Source organism: Aquarana catesbeiana, linkage group LG03, assembly GCF_042186555.1.
Source record: "Aquarana catesbeiana isolate 2022-GZ linkage group LG03, ASM4218655v1, whole genome shotgun sequence".
NCBI classification, from domain to species: domain Eukaryota; kingdom Metazoa; phylum Chordata; class Amphibia; order Anura; family Ranidae; genus Aquarana; species Aquarana catesbeiana.
In genome coordinates this window covers 48,923,447-48,940,351 of record NC_133326.1, presented here as the reverse complement: position 1 = coordinate 48,940,351, position 16,905 = coordinate 48,923,447, and the positions used below count along the sequence as shown (strand labels likewise).

The 16,905-nt window shown below is 41.6% G+C and overlaps 1 long non-coding RNA gene across 2 annotated transcripts in view; it reads left to right on the top strand.

The window, feature by feature from the left end:
* The window catches only part of LOC141134433 (uncharacterized), a 94,049-nt gene that overhangs the window by 50,067 nt on the left and 27,077 nt on the right, over positions 1–16,905 (top strand). For both annotated transcript variants that reach the window (XR_012243149.1, XR_012243148.1), the window contains one exon: positions 13,457–13,591. This is a non-coding gene — a long non-coding RNA (uncharacterized lncRNA). The remainder of the gene's footprint in view (positions 1–13,456; positions 13,592–16,905) is intronic.

Genomic DNA, 16,905 nt, shown 5'->3' with positions numbered 1-16,905 from the left:
CTTGCAAAGTGAACCACCTATTTGCCTTTAGTAAATAAACCCCAGTGGATATACACTATATTACCAAAAGTATTGTGACGCCTGCCTTTACACGCACATGAACTTTACTGGCATCCTAGTCTTAGTCCATGTTTAATATTGAGTTGGTCCACCCTTTGCTGTATAACAGCTTCAACTCTTCTGGGAAGGCTGTCCACAAGGTTTAGGAGTGTGTCTAGGGCAAGTTTTGACCATTCTTCCATAAGTGCATTTGTGAGGTCAGGCACTGATGTTGGAGAGAAGGCCTGGCTCGCAGTCTCTGCTCTAGTTCATCCCAATGGTGTACTATCAGGTGGAGGTCAGGACTCTGTGCAGGCCGGTCAAGTTCCTCCACCCCAAACTTGCACATCCATGTCTTTATAGACCTTGTTTGTGCACTGGTGCACAGTCATGATGGAACAGGAAGGGGCCATTCCTAAACTGTTCCCACAAAGTTGGTAGCATGAAATTGTCCAAAATGTTATGCTGATGCCTTAAAGAGATTGTAAAGTCTTGTTTAAAAAAACAAACAAACAAACAAACAAACAAAGTTAAACTCACCTGCTCTCTTGCAGGGATTTTTCACAGAGCAGCCCAGATCCTCCTCTTCTCGGGTCCCTCTTCACTGCTCCTAGACCCTCCCTCCTTTCGAGTGCCCCCACAGTAAGCAGCTTGTTATGGGGCACCCAAGCCGAGCTGCAGCTCCATGTGCTCATTTAGACACAGAGCTGCCGTTCGCCCCCTCCCCTGATTGGCTAACTGACTTTGATTGACAGCCACGGGAGCCAATGGCGCCGCTGCTGTGTCTCAGCCAATCAGGAAGAGAGTCCCAGACAGCTGGGGGACTCATGGACATCGCTGGACAGAGAGGTGGCTCAAGTAAGTATTAGGGGGTGCAGGGGCGACTGCTACATACAGAAGGCTTTTTATCTTAATAGATAGAATGCATTAGGATAAAAAACCTTCTGCCTTTACAACTCCTTTAAGTGTTCCCTTCACTGTAACTAAGAGGCCAAGCCCAACCCCTGAAAAACAACCCCCCACCATAATCCTCCCAGGGAGCCCCTACAAAGATGTCTCAGAGGCCACAAAAAGGCAAAGAAAAAAGGTGGCATGCTCTTCAAGTGGGAGGGGTAATGAATGAACTAAAAAGTTACTGAGTAGAGAATAACTTTAAAGCTCTACTTTATGTAATAGCATTTGGAGTCTGGTTTACTGTTATTATCATCACCTCTATTTTCCTTACCTTGACTGGTTTTATCGCTGAGTGTCATCTCTATTAGGCGTTTCCACTTTCCAAGGCAAAATTAGTTTGGGGGTCCTCAGACTATTGTTTTTGGGGTTGTTAAGTAGGTGGCCCTTTAGTGCATATATGGTGAAACTGCCCTAGAGTCAAATGCTTTTGGACCAGGGTCTACCAATTAGTATATACTGTTAGTTCCCCAAGAATCCCCAGGTTCCCCAAGAATCCCTATGAAGCTCTACTGAATCTTAAATCAGCAGACTGCACCCTCGACTAATTTAGGCTCCTGATCTTCATTTGTACAGCTGCCAAGCAGACCTTGGCCAGATCTGGGTTGTCTGGTACCCTGACAGTTACACGGGTAAACGAAAAATGTTATAGTATCTGTTTAATGAAAATGTAATTCTCCATGACAAAGTCAAACAATTTAGAAAAATGTGGAACCTGTGGATCTTTCATTTTTTCTCAGGAGATCTTAATGACTCCTTATAGAGCTGCACGATTAATCGTTAAAAAAATCACGATCTCGATTCAACCCCCCACACAATCTTAATGCAGCATTTCCACGATTCATGTAACAAGTGCAGAGCAGTTCCCTATTCACAGCTGTCAAAAAAAAAAAAAAAAAAAGCAGCCGGCAAGGTTTATCAACAACATTGCTTAGCACCGAAAGAGATAAAAAGAAACATATCTTTCTGTTCATTTAAGATTAAGTTTCAGTTTAACCACCTAAAGACCAATGCCGCGTACAAACGACCGCACCTTACAGCATACTTGGTCCGGCGAACCGGAGTCCGTCGGACAATTCGATCGTGTGTGGGCTCCAGAGGACTTTTTTTTCTCAAACGTTTGACGAACCTAGAAATGAAACATGTTTCAAATCTGTCCGACGGACTCGAGTCTGGTCGAAAAGTCCGCTCATCTGTATGCTAGTCTGACGGACAAAAACCGACACTAGGGCAGCTAAAGGCTACTGGCTATCAACTTCCTTGTCTTAGTCTGGTCGTACGTCATCTCGTACGAATCCGTCGGACTTTGGTTGATTATGTGTAGGCAAGTCCGTTCATTCGGAAAGTCCGTCGAAAAGTAGGCCGGACAAAGTCTGCCGTAAAGTCCGCTCGTGTGTACGCGGCATAAGCCTTTTTCTGACACTTGTTACTTACAAGTTAAAAATCAGTATTTTTTGCTAGAAAATTACTTAGAACCCCCAAACATTATATATATTTTTAGGAGAGACCCTAGAGAATAAAATGGCGTTGCGATATTTTATGTCACACTGTATTTGCGCAACGGTCTTCCAAGTGCAATGTTTTGGGAAAAAACACACTTCAATAAATTAAAAAAACTAAACAGTAAAGTTATCCCAATTCTTTTTGTATAATGCGAAAGATGTTACGCTGAGAATCGTGATCTTTATTCTAAGCAAATAAATTGTGATTCTCATTTTATCCAGAATCATGCAGCTCTAACTCCTTATGGACAATTTAACCCTAACTCATACTGAGGGTCGATGCGCTATCTTGTGTAGCGATGTCAAAGAATGACTGGCTCCAACTTTCTATATTTTCTATTTGCCCAGAAACAGGACCTCAGAGTGGTCAACTGTTATGAAGTTTCCCCCAGTCCTTCTTCAGAGGTGCACTAAGTCAGCTGTTTGCAGACCCCGGTTTGGGTAGCAATTTGTCCTTTCCCTAACCACTGTACTTATCATCAATGCATCACTAGGGGGCTGGCACACTAACAAGTGCATGATAACTCAATGCACTTGCATCTAGATTTCTCCTATGTTTACTATGCAGAAGTATGGGAGATTTGCTAAAACTGGTGCACACAGAATCTGGTGCAGCTGTACATAGTAACCAATCAGCTTCTAGATTTTATTGTCAAAGCTTAATTGAACAAGCTGACTTTAGAAGCTGATTGGTTACTATGTACAGATGCACCAGATTCTGTGTGCACCAACTTTATTAAAATCTCCCCCTTGTGTACTTTCATATTTTGAAGTTACCATGTGCATCTGTGTATTATTACTGAAACGTTTTCATTAAAAAAATGTATTGTAAGTGTATTGTAAACCTAATTCATATCACGCCATACTTATTGATCTGCATCATCAAAGCTGTTACTGTTTTATATCTCTCATAGCCGCACTCGGTACTTTCTTTTTTACAATGTTGATTACATTTGAACACTTGTACAGGTTATACCATGTATCTTCCAAAACTTTAATAAAGACCTATTGAAAGCAAAAAAAAAAATGCATTGAAACTGAAGAGGTGTTTCTTACATGAACCAATTAAATTCAATTGAGTTTTCTGATGCAGATCAGAAAAAAAATCCAACATCACTTCACTTCCTCCAGTTCTGTTCAATACCCCTTCACACTGGGGCGGTTTGCAGGAGTTATTGCGCTAAAAATACCGCCTGCAAACCGACCCAAAACAGCCGCTGCTGTTAGTTCAGTGTGAAAGCCCGAGGGCTTTCACACTGAAGCGGTGCGCTGGCAGGAGAAGAAAAAAATTCCTGCAAGCCGCATCTTTGGAGCGGTGAAGGAGCGGCGTATTCACCGCTCCTAAATCGCTCCTGCCCATTGAAATCAATGGGACAGCGCGGATATATCGCGGCAATACCGCGGCTATAGCCGCGCTATACGAGCTGTTTTGACCCTTTTACGTCCGCCAGCGGGGGGTTAAAACCGCACCGCTAGCGGCCGAATACCGCGGTAAAGCAGCGCTAAAAATAGCGCTGTTTTACCGCCGACGCCCCCTACCGCCCCAGTGTGAAAGCAGCCTTAGGCAGGCTTGAGCACACCTTTTACATTTAAAAAAAATGGCCTGTCAGGTAAGAGACTAAAGCCTCGTACACACGATCGGACTTTCCGATGGGAAATGTGTGATATCAGGCTGTTGGCGGTAAACCCGACCATGTATATGTTCCATCGGACAATTGTTGTCGGATTTTCTGCAGACAAATGTTGGCTAGCATGTTTTAAAATTTTCCTCAAACAAATGTGTGCTGTCGGATTTTACGAGCGTGTGTACACAAGTCCGTCGGACAAAAGTCCAAAGTACAAACACGCATGCTCGGAAGCAAGGACGAGCCGGAATCGGTTGGTCTTGTAAACTAGCATTTGTAATGGAGAATTACGAGTATAACTAGTTTTATATATAGAAGGGCTCCTACACTTAGAGACTTGATAGCGAAAAATGGAAGGGAAGGGATTTACCTTTTTTGAGGGAAAAGGTTTTTACCCATGTAAAAATTGCTATGCCTGCCGACACACTACATTTAGAAAAAAAAAAAAGATGAAGAGTTTAGTGCTACTACCACAGGAAAGAAATATAACATCAGAGATTTCATGTCATGTAAAACTGAAGGGGTGGTCTATGTTTTGGAGTGCCCATGCCATTTCCAGTACATAGGTAGAACAAAAAGACCCCTCTGGAAACGATTAAAGAAACATGTTCAAAATATAAAGTCGGGCTATCCCAAACATAGCGTATCCAGACACTATGCAGAATGTTATGGAAATAACCCGAGCTCTCTCTCCTTTTGGGGTATTGAAAAGTACAAACCTCATTGGAGGGGAAGCAATAAAGTTATTACTCTCAGTAAAGCAGAATCTTGTTGAATATACAAAATGCAATCTTTTGCCCCCCAGGTCTTAATATAGAGTTTGACTTGAACTGTTTTATTTCCAATTATTAATGCTATAGTTTTATCTGTATTTGAGTGGACCTTGCTATTCTATGTAAGAGCCCTTTTACACTGGGGCGGGGGCGGCGTCGGCGGTAAAACGCCGCTATTATTAGCGGCGTTTTACCGTCGCTATGCGGCCGCTAGAGGGGCCGGTTTTACCCCCCCGCTAGCGGCCGAGAAAGGGTTAAATACCACCGCAAAGCGCCTCTACAGAGGCGCTTTGCCGGCGGTATAGCCGCGCCGTCCCATTGATTTCAATGGGCAGGAGCGGTAAAGGAGCGGTATACACACCGCTCCTTCACCGCTCCGAAGATGCTACTGGCAGGACTTTTTTTACCGTCCTGCCAGCGCATCACTCCAGTGTGAAAGCCCTCGGGGCTTTCACACTGGAATGAAAGTAGCGGCACTTTCGGGTCGGTTTGCAGGCGCTATTATTAGCGCAATAGCGCCTGCAAACCGCCCCAGTGTGAAAGGGCTCTAAGGGATGTGGAGCGTTATTTTTATTTTCATTTTTTTATATTTTCTTTTTTGAGCATGCACACGGTCGGATTTACCGCTAACAGCCTGTCATCGAACATTTCCCATCGGAAAGTCCGATCTTGTGTACGCGGCTTAATACCTCTTAAAAACAAGTGAACATAGGAATCAGACTTAGGAACAGCACTAGAACCTGATGATTGGGCCCAAATTTGGGATACCACTAAATCTTGCTCACAAAATGCTGCTGTCATGGAAACTACTTATAAAGCGTTTCTTTGACTGTATAGGGCATTGGTCTCCAAACTGTGGCCCTTTGCCTGCCAGTATCTGGCCCTTGGGGCACTACTCCTCCCATTGACACCAATGATGGGGCAATATTCCTCCCACTGACACCAACAATGTGGCACTATTCTTCCCACAGACACCAGTGATAGGGCACTATTCCTTCCACTGACACCAACAATGGGGCACTATTCCTTCCACTGACACAAACAGTGAGGTATAATTTCTGCCAAAGACACAAAAGACACCAATAATGAGGAACTATTCCTCCCACTGACACCAAAAATGGGGCCCTATTTCTCCCGCTGTCACCAATGCTAGGCCACTATTCCTCCCACCGACACCAACAATGGGGCACTATTTCTCCAACTGACACCAATGATGGGGCACTATTTCTCCCACTGACACCAATGATGGGGCACTATTCCTCCCACTGACACCAATGATGGGGCATGGTTTACTCCCATTGATGCTGGGGCATTTTCTACTCTCACTGGCTACATTCCGCCTCCCTTATGTGTACATTTTCAGCAATCATTCCCTATGAACCCATATAAAGTGCTACTAAATCTGAAACCCTCAAATATCTCCAAATAACAGTTTAAACTTGATCCACGCTTTCACAACCACAAAACAAACAATAAGCAAAAGCGTGGCTCATCTTTACTCTGTACTTTGCAGAGGTCAAATCCAGGCTACAGTGGACATTAATCAGTAAGAAATTGAGAGCAAAATTGCAAGGAACAATGCCCAAATTTTACAAGTTCTGGGCACCCTGGGTCACACATTTATGACCAGCCAACTTTAACTGTCACCTCCTTGATCTTGATGAGGTACATTACTTATCACTACTGTGGCACATAACTGTTGAGAGTTGCCCCTGGCCAAACCTTTCTCCCCTTCCTCATCCCACTCTTTCCTTCTCCCTCTTCACCCCAACATATCAGGATCTCTAAAGCTGACCATAGATCGTTAGTTTTTTTTTTCTGCCAGCAGGCTGAATGAAAAAAAAAAAAATGATTCCTTCCTCCCGGCTGCAGCCACTGATTGAGAAAAAATTTCCAACATTCTCCTTCAACAGAAGTTGACCAAACAATTGACTTCTGTTGAGCAGGGAATGCTAAACACTAAATAAAATGTGTCTTATTCCAGCTAAACTGGCTGAGTTTCGATCAGTCTATAGCCAGCTTAACCGTCCTACTGTTTTTCTACCCTTATGTAAGAGTTACAGTATACGTCAGTAGTGTTAATGTCCGTATGTTATTTATACTGATCTGATATCTTTAAAAAAGGTACTATCCATGTATTTTCTATACGAAAATTTATCTGTGCAACCTTTGTACTTTTTGAAAACCTTTAATGAAGAAATTAAACAAGAAAAAAAGTGGAAGTTCATCAATAAAACTGCAGCTATAACATAAAAGCTTTGGCACTCCCATCTGTAAAGGTGCCACAAACGGTGTCAGTCGGGTGTTTAAATCAAATACCTAGATGTAGAATGATATGTTTTCATTAATATTGCAAAAGCTTTGCGTGTTATTCCTATTTTTCACACGCTGCACTCCATAGTATAAAATGTCTTATTATAAAGAAACAAAATAGCTGACAATAATGAGGAGTCCCTTAGCTCACAGCAAGAGATCAGTTACAGGGTCACATTTGGGGTGAATGCGAGTAGTCATGTCAGCATGATGCTTGTAGAAATAGCAGCATATGCTTTTAAAGGACTTCTGGAATCCTACACCCCACCCTCATCTCTTCTGGTTTTTGTTCCAGCTCTCTCCATGGTTACCAAACCTGACACTGAGAACAGCACAGGAGCTGCTGTAGAATCGCAGCCTTTTAAAACTGCAGCTGAAAATACAGGAATCCCCCCTTTCCTTGACCACCGTAGCATATAATACCAGTGGACAGGATAATGTGATTTTCACAGTGTTATTTTCTGTAATCATCCACAGCATTATTTGACTATCCCCCAGCAACGGATCTGCTGTATTACATGTAAGTCAAGATATTAAAAGCATTCATTAAATTCATTCAGCTTTTCACGCCGTTTTCACACCAAAAGGAGATCCCGTTATCTCCGTTAGGAAATCCTGCTTTGCGTGATCTGATGGCTCAGCAATCACATTGGATTCTCTTGTGTTGAGCTACACAGATTTATAAAGAACTACAGGGAATGGGAGTTTAAAGAAATTCAAAGAGACAGGTAGATGACAAGGATTACAATAATAATAAGGAAATAAGTAAATATCCCTGGAGGTCTGAATAGTAACATAGGTAAAGGTTCAGTTCACAATGGATCAGATTCTTTAAAAAAACAGTTTTTTTAATATCATTCTTGGAGGTCTGAATATTAACATAGGTAAGAGCTTTGGTTAGCAAGGGCAACTCAAGAGACTTGGTTACAACTAATCAGAATTTTTGAATATTCCATTTTCAAAATATCATTCTTGGAGGTCTGAATATTAAAATTAGTAAAGGCTTGGTTGACGAGGACTACTCAAGAGACTTGGTCACAACTGATCAGATTTTTTGAATATTCCATTTTTTAAATATAATTCTTGGAGGTCTGAAAATCAACATAGGTAAAGTTTTGGTTCACAAGGACTGCCCAAGGGGCTTGGTTACAACCAATCAGATTTTTTGAATATTCCATTTTTAAAATATCATTCTTGGAGGTCTGAAAATCAACATAGGTAAAGTTTTGGTTCACAAGGACTGCCCAAGGGGCTTGGTTACAACCAATCAGATTTTTTGAATATTCCATTCTTAAAATATCATTCTTGGAGGTCTGAATATTAACATAAGTAAAGGCTTGGTTGACGAGGACTACTCAATAGACTTGGTCACAACTGATCAGATTTTTTGAATATTCCATATTTAAAATATCATTCTTGGAGGTCTGAATATCAACATAGGTAAAGTTTTGGTTCACAGAGACTGCCCAAGGGGCTTGGTTACAACCAATCAGATTTTTTGAATATTCCATTTTTAAAATATCATTCTTGGAGGTCTGAATATTAACATAGTTAAACCTTCAGTTTGCAAGGGCTACTCAAGAGACTTGGTGACAACTGATCAGATTTTTTTGAAAATAAAATTTTTTAGATATCATTCTTGGAGGTCTGAATATTAACATAGATAAACCTTCGGTTTGCAAAAGACTTGGTTACAACTGATCAGATTTTTCGAAAATCCAGTTATTACTTGACTAGCAGATCCAATAGATACCATGGAGCAAAGACCCAACTAGGCTTGTTGTGTGGTGCTGACTTATCTTTGCCCTGTCAGCTATGGTTGCCACCTCATCCCTTTAAACCGGAAAAAAATATTAATTACACAGGTTCTGTGGCTGATGAAGGTGGTAATTAAAACTCACTTGGTGCCTTATCTGCATTTAATTAGCCTCAGAACCTGTGTAATTCAAAGGTGTTCAGGTTTAAAGGGATGAGGTGGCAACCCTACTGTCGGCAGAGAACTTTGCTGTGTCAGGAGACAATTGGCTTCAGTGGAGGTTTATATATTCAATAATTGTTGCTAGACATAGATTTTAATCCATACAACTGTTGTACATTGGCATCAGATCCTATAATAACTTCACTCATGCAAAAATCTTCACTAATGACACCGTTGAGAAAACAGCCTTCATTAACATGTCCACTCTAATTGGTTGCAGTGCACCTCATTGCTCGTTAAATAATGCTTTCAAGTACGTTCAAAAAATGTTTTCATCAAATTCAGTATAGCACCTATATATTTTATATTATACTATAAAAAGACATAGCAGCAATGAACTACAGGTATGCCGAGCCACTTAATTACCTCTGTGGGAAACCTCTGGGATGCTACTGGCTATGCATTATGGGAGATACAGTTGAGTAACACCTGGTATACCAAAGGATGCCCAACCCAGGATGAGACGAATATCTCTTTCTTCTTTGTAATCTTTTATAACATAGGGAATCCATATTCCTTATATATATTACATGAGGCGTATCTACGATGCAGTCACTTACTTTAAATTGAAAAGTTGAAATGCAAAATGATTTTTCATTATTTTTAACCATTAGCTTGCCATACCTATAAAACCTCATAACAGCAACAGTCTGCTACCCAATATTATCCAGATACAGTTAGAAGAATTTACAACAATCATGTGGTTATAGGCACAGCTGATAATCTTGGCATGTATTGTGGTTGTCATGTGTTCACAGACTTACTACAATCTGCTGTGCATCTCAAAGAGGAGCCAGCCCTGTGCAAATGAGCAAAGCTCTTGCCCTATTAACGCAATTGAGTAAGATATTCAGTGTACGGCGGAGCTAACAATCTTTTTTGCACAAAGGCACTTAGACGTGAAGGAGAATTTAAAGGAACAGGAATGCATCTTACCAGTCACATGCTGCTTCATGCAATGGGTTGATTCCGTTATCCCTGATAAGTAGTCAGGCTGCAGGAGGAGTGATGGGGTGACCGGCCAACGTGCTCTTCACATGAAGCCTTTTTCTAGCAGGTGGAAGAAGAGATGATTAAGGGAACGAGACAAGAGAAAATGGGCTGGGCTGCTGGTGAAAGACATTACACTAAGGAAGGCTTATGTTAAACTACCAGTCTAATGGTGAAAGGAGGGAGGTGGAGAGGCAGAGAGGAGGGGACTGTCTCTCGGTGAGTCGATGTAACATGGTTTTCTTGATGCTCCTTTGGGATTCAGAAGCATGGAAGACCATTTCCTTGCTGTTCTGATGGGAAGGATGCTGCTTGCAATGTAACATGCATGTACACATTCTACATAGTCTATACACCACTGTGTGAGCAAACTATACCTTGCAGAGTGCCACTGCATCATGCAATGTATATCATCAGGATATATTCTAAAAGCTTTATTGTAAAAAATAAAAATATAAAAAAAAATTACTTTGGTATGCCCAACAGAATTTGGCAACCTGGTATCATGCCCCTTCAAACAACCTTGGTTGAAGTGTATTAAACCCAAAAACAAACATGTATTATATGGCAGCTTACTAATTTGATGTAATACTGCTTAGATGTGACAGCTGCAATCGTTTTTTTTTTTTTTTTTTTTGTTAGGCTTTTTTAATTTTATTTTCACCTAGTGTTCTAGCCAGTAAGTCTGTTGTTCTTCAACAGAACAAGCTGTCCTACAGATGTGGCAGTTGAGACAAACCTTTAACCACTGACAGGGGTGCTTACAATGGTCCATCAATTCCATCAACTAACGGACACTGGTCCCAATATTTAATCTTTAACCTCCCTGGCGGTATGATTATTTCAGATTTTTGCGTTTCAAAGCGGTACGATTATTTTGCATAGAAATTTGGCGTTTTATATTGTAGGCCTGTAATTCTTAGCAATAACACACTTATATCTGTCCACCAAGAGCCTAGTAGACATCTCGGGTATGATGAAGTTTGGTTGTGATGGACAATCTCAAGTTTCCAGGCAGAAAGAACAGTATATATAATATAAAACTGCAGGCAGGGCATTGGACAAAGCATTGGGGACAAAAGTGAAGTGAAATGATTTCATACTGTACTGTAATCTGTAAGATTACAGTGTACTGTATGTGTTATGATTTTTATATTTTTTTGAATTTGCCACCAGGCTCCGCCCCGTGCGTTGTGACGCTCGCAGGGAACGGAGCCTGGCACAGAGAGGCTTCGGCAGGAGGACAGAGCCCATGGACACAGCGGGGGGACATCGCAGGATCCTGGGGACAAGGTAAGTATAGCGCTCCAGGATTCAGCAATGGAATCCCGAGTGTGGCTCGGGGTTACTGCTAATGGTGCTGAAATTTAACCCCGAGCCACACTTGGGAATACCGTCAGGGAGGCTACTGGATATCTAGCTATGAGCATATTAGCATATCCAGGCTCTATTTTAAACATGTGAGAGATACATGCATATATATATATATATATATATATATATATATATATATATATATATATATATGTGATATTTTTGGCTCAATACTAAAGCAGCACCATAGAATACCATTGTGTACTGGGTGTGCATGTGCAGTGTGCATGGGGTTTTAAGTTCTGGTGCCACTTTGTGACAACGTTGTCCACTTGCACGTGTGTGTTTCTTTTTATTGTTGGGTATTTGGGAAAACTACTCCACATTAATGTTGTCATTTTTTAGTGGGTTTTAACATACTATTTAAAGATCAATAAAGCTTGTTTTATATTTTCAATGATATACCATGGTGGATTCTCCTTATTGCTTTCTTGGGATAGCTCTTTATCCAAACCCCCCTTTCCTATATTCCAGTGATTTATTTGCTTTGGAGGTATCCCGTCCTAACTGACGAATCGGTAACACTCTACTACTGGTTGAGCCCTCTCATCATCTAACTAAATTGGATTCAGATTAATTTTATCCGTATTTTCTGCTTACAATGGTCACCTTTATTTATTTATGTAAAACCTTTAACCCAAAAGGTAAAAAAAAGTTGCTGTAACTACCTAGTAATTGGAGTTTGGCTTCAATTTGATAGTGCATCTAAATCTACTAGTACATCTAACGCCCTCACTCAGACTGATAATACTGCTGAAATTTGAATTTTTACATTTTTTATTGGATGTGTTTTATAGCAGAAAGTAAAAAATATTGTTTTTTTTTTTTAAAAATGGGCCTTTTTTTGTTTCTAGAGCAAAAAAAAACAAAAACGCAAAGGTGATCAAATACCACCAAAAGAAAGCTCTATTTGTGGGGAAAAAAGGACATCAATTTTATTTGGGTGCAGCGTCGCACGACCGTGCAATTGTCAGTTAAAGTAACGCACAGACACGTTATACGTACCTCCTCTATGCAGAGATTTTGCACACAGCAGCCCACATCCTCCTCTTCTCGGGTCCCTCGCTGGCGATCTTGGCCCATCCCTCCTTCCGAGTGCCCCCATAGCAAGCAGCTTGAAATGGGGGCATCTAAACAAGCTCGTTCTTGAGCCACGGCTCTGTGTGTCCATTCACACACAGAGCCGCAGCTCAGCCCCGCCCACTCTCTCTCCTCATTGGTTCACTGGCTGTGAATCAGCCAATGAGGATCCAATGCAATACTCCCAACACATACATTCCTGCACAAACGGTTGTATTTTAAATTGGGTGCCGTCATGACGGGGTCCTGCGTGGCTCTGAAACGTCGCTTTTACTTTTTGATACTATGTGATTAAAGTTTTGGACCCATTTGGAGATCCTGGTGTGCTGGTGACACTTCCTTTTCAGCCAATGAGGAGGGACAGTCCTGGGAGAGCCGAGGCTCTTGTGCACTTTGCTGGATCAAGATGAAGCTTCCATCAAGAAGAAACAGGAACAATGCTGAAGCAATTTACAGCACACAATAATTTTGGAAGCATAATTATTAATGTGGAATGTATGTTTCTTGCTAAAGAACATTCTTTTTTATCAAGTTGTTATGGGTAAAGTTCCACTTTAATCTATTGATCCCTTCCTCCTACCCTGTTTCCCCGAAAATAAGACCTAGCGTGATCCTCAGTGATGGCTGCAATATAAGCCCTACCCCCTAAATCAGCCCTAGTTAAAGTCCTTGTAGGTCTTATTTTCAGGGTAGGGCTTGTTTGGGGGGTAGGGCTTATATTGCAGCCATCACTGACAATCACGCTAGGTCTTATTTTCGGGGAAACAGGGTATGATTGCAAAATTATTTCCAAACACTCACTGCACGTTCCTTGTTGTCTTCCACATACAGAAATCCAGATGTATCAAAGTGTCATTACTAAGAAGTTTCTATCAGGCACTCTCACATTTAATACTGCCTTGGAAGATGAAATCTGGTGATACAGCAAGGAGATGGAGAGAAAATGAGATGGCACAGATTAAAAAGGTATCTGTGGTAAAAATGTAAAATCATATATTCATTCCCACATTGTATTTCAATTATTTCTAGCCTACACCTATTAATCTGAACAATCTTGAAGTCTGTAAACTTACTTCGTGAAGATCTCCACACATTTACTTCCTTGAGTTCTGTGACACTTAGTCACTATGTTGTGTCACACATGTCAAAGACCCTGTGTTCCGTCAGAATCCGTGACTCGTCAGATTAGGTAACGGAAGTGACGTTGCGTCAGCTGCGCATGCGCACACCGCTTCCAGGTTTGCTAATCTGGCAGAACACCTGCAGTCAGAAGGCTCCAGCGGACATCTTATTACACCCAGCTACGTATTGAATTTCACAATAATTTTAGCAATAAAGTGAGCGTATATAAATAAATAAAGTATATTGACATCTGTGATGCTATTCGGTTGTTTAATTTTGAAAGCCTAAAGGTTTAGCGGTAAACAGTGCGGGGTGTACCAACATGGCCTCCGCCACCTTCCTACTGCTGGAGTTTCATCAGATTAGGCGACCTAACAGAATGTGTAACGGAAGTGACGTTCCGTCGCTGCCATTGTGCTACACCCGGCACTCCTCCATAGTAAGGATACACTGAGAAGGGGAAAAGTGGAAATCTTGTTGCTCCCACCGGAGTTTTGCATTTTTCACTTATTTTTAACAGTAAAGTGAGTTTATATAGTGAAATACAGTACTTAGAACTCCATCTGACTGGTTAGATGTTGAATTTTAAAAGCAGCGAACTTCTGTCAGATTAGTAAACCTATGAGATGAGTAGGCGTGCTGCTTTTAAAATTCAACATCTAACCAGTCAGACGGAACTCTAAGTACTGTTAAAAATAAGAGTAAAATGCAAAACTCCAGTGGATGTAACAAGATGTCCGCTTTCCCCCTTCTCAGTGTATCCTTACTATGGAGGAGTGCGGGGTGTAGCAAGATGGCGGCGACGGAACGTCACTTCTGTTACACACACGGGTCGCCAAATCTGATGAAACACCGGCATCCAGCTTCTTTCAAAATTTAACATGAAAACAGTATCACAGATGTCAATATACTGTATTTATTTATACACGCTCACTTTATTGCTTAAATGACTGTATAATTCAAGACGTAGCTGGGTGTACTAAGATATTTGCTGCCGCCTTTTTCTGACTGCAGGTGTTCTGTCAGATTAGCAAAGCTGGTAGCGGTGGAGGAACACATGTGCAGCTGACGAAACGTCACTTCATTACCTAATCTGACGGGTCGCCGATTCTGACACCTGCCTTCTGAACTACAGAGGTGCCGATAGGAGGAGTTTCAGGAGGCGGAGTCAGTAAAGGGATCTCTACTTGAAATGGAAAGTAAGCAACAGAGGAGAAGCTGCAATCCATGTAAGGAATCCAGGAAGTTGTAGAAAGAGACGGCCAGCAGACAGGTAGAATAAAAGTACAGTGGGGACGGAAAGCATTCAGACCCTCTTAAATTTTTCACTCTTTGTTATATTGCAGCCATTTGCTAAAATCATTTAGGTTCATCTTTTTCCTCATTAATGTACACACAGCACCCCATATTGATAGAAAAACACAGAATTGTTGACATTTTTGCAGATTTATTAAAAAAGAAAAACTGAAATATCACATGGTCCTAAGTATTCAGACCCTTTGCTCAGTATTTAGTAGAAGCACCCTTTTGATCTAATACAGCCATGAGTCTTTTTGGGAAAGATGCAACAAGTTTTTCACACCTGGATTTGGGGATCCTCTGCCATTCCTCCTTGCAAATCCTCTCCAGTTCTGTCAGGTTGGATGGTAAACGTTGGTGGACAGTCATTTTTAGGTCTCTCCAGAGATGCTCAATTGGGTTTAAGTCAGGGCTCTGGCTGGGCCATTCAAGAACAGTCACGGAGTTGTTGTGAAGCCACTCCTTCGTTATTTTAGCTGTGTGCTTAGGGTCATTGTCTTGAGCACTCTGGAGAAGGTTTTCATCCAGGATATCCCTGTACTTGGCCGCATTCATCTTTCCCTCAATTGCAACCAGTCGTCCTGTCCCTGCAGCTGAAAAACACCCGCACAGCATGATGCTGCCACCACCATGCTTCACTGTTGGGACTGTATTGGACAGGTGATGAGCAGTGCCTGGTTTTCTCCACACGTACCACTTAAAATTAAGGCCAAAAAGTTCTATTTTGGTCTCATCAGACCAAAGAATCTTATTTCTCACCATCTTGGAGTCCTTCAGGTGTTTTTTAGCAAACTCCATGCGGGCTTTCATGTGTCTTGCACTGAGGAGAGGCTTCCATCGGGCCACTCTGCCATAAAGCCCCGACTGGTGGAGAGCTGCAGTGATGGTTGACTTTCTACAACTTTCTCCCATCTCCCGACTGCATCTCTAGAGTTCATCCACAGTGATCTTTGGGTTCTTCTTTACCTCTCTCACCAAGGCTCTTCTCCCCTGATAGCTCAGTTTGGCCAGACGGCCAGCTCTAGGAAGGGTTCTGGTCGTCCCAAACCTCTTCCATTGAAGGATTTTGGAGGCCACTGTGCTCTTAGGAACCTTAAGTGCAGCAGAAATTTTTTTGTAACCTTGGCCAGATCTGTGCCTTGCCACAATTCTGTCTCTGAGCTCTTCAGGCAGTTCCTTTGATCTCATGATTCTCATTTGCTCTGACATGCACTGTGAGCTGTAAGGTCTTATATAGACAGGTGTGTGGCTTTCCTAATCAAGTCCAGTCAGTATAATCAAACACAGCTGGACTCAAATGAAGGTGTAGAACCATCTCAAGGATGATCAGAAAAAATGGACAGCACCTGAGTTAAATATAGTGTCACAGCAAAGGGTCTGAATACTTAGGACCATGTGATATTTCAGTTTTTTTTTTAATAAATCTGCAAAAATGTCAACAATTCTGTGTTTTTCTGTCAATATGGGGTGCTGTGTGTACATTAATGAGGAAAAAAAATGAACTTAAATGATTTTAGCAAATGGCTGCAATATAACAAAGAGTGAAAAATTTAAGGGGGTCTGAATACTTTCCATCCCCACTGTAAACAGATAATCAGTGCTACACCCTAAAGATAGCTGCTAGCAATAGAGGAAATGCACCACCTTCAAATAAGCATAGAAACAAAATTTCAAATAGTCCATACAATCCATATAAAGTGCAGTGCTATGAAGTCATGGAGGGCTGCTTTGGCTGTAAGAAGACAGAGATCTGTGTTCCTGCTTAGCAGAAAAACAGGATCTCTGTCTCCCCTACTAGCAGAACGGCGATCTGCCTTGTTTAGATAGGCAGACCGCCGTTCTGCCTCTCTCGTGAACAA